The sequence below is a fragment of the Penaeus monodon genome, chromosome 34 (genome assembly GCF_015228065.2).
Source record: "Penaeus monodon isolate SGIC_2016 chromosome 34, NSTDA_Pmon_1, whole genome shotgun sequence".
NCBI lineage: Eukaryota > Metazoa > Arthropoda > Malacostraca > Decapoda > Penaeidae > Penaeus > Penaeus monodon.
The window spans coordinates 24785150-24785435 of NC_051419.1; the positions used below are offsets into that span (position 1 = coordinate 24785150).

The following is a 286-nucleotide window of genomic DNA, read 5'->3' on the forward strand; positions in this document are numbered from 1 at the left end:
GGATCCACACGCACACAATCAATCTCCCGCTATTTTTGTCCACCTTTTGAACGCCATGTAAATGTTCAGCGCTTCCTCTCCCCTGTGGTTATAGGTTAAATATTAATGCTGTTTATTCTTGGAACAACAAAGCCAATTTCATTTTAAATTATGTACGAACTTTTCTGGAGAATATATTTACTTGGGCGAAGAGAAAATGCAGAATTTGAATGAAGGATGGATGGGATAGGGAGCGATAAAGACGGTAGGAAAAGAAAGACTATTACCTGCATTTTTGCCATCCCCA

The 286-nt window shown here is 39.2% G+C and overlaps 1 protein-coding gene across 1 annotated transcript in view; it reads right to left on the minus strand.

Annotated features, from left to right (window-relative positions):
• Positions 1-286, minus strand: part of LOC119594656 (homeotic protein distal-less-like) — a gene marked incomplete at its 3' end in the record, with an annotated part of 61360 nt that overhangs the window by 20653 nt on the left and 40421 nt on the right.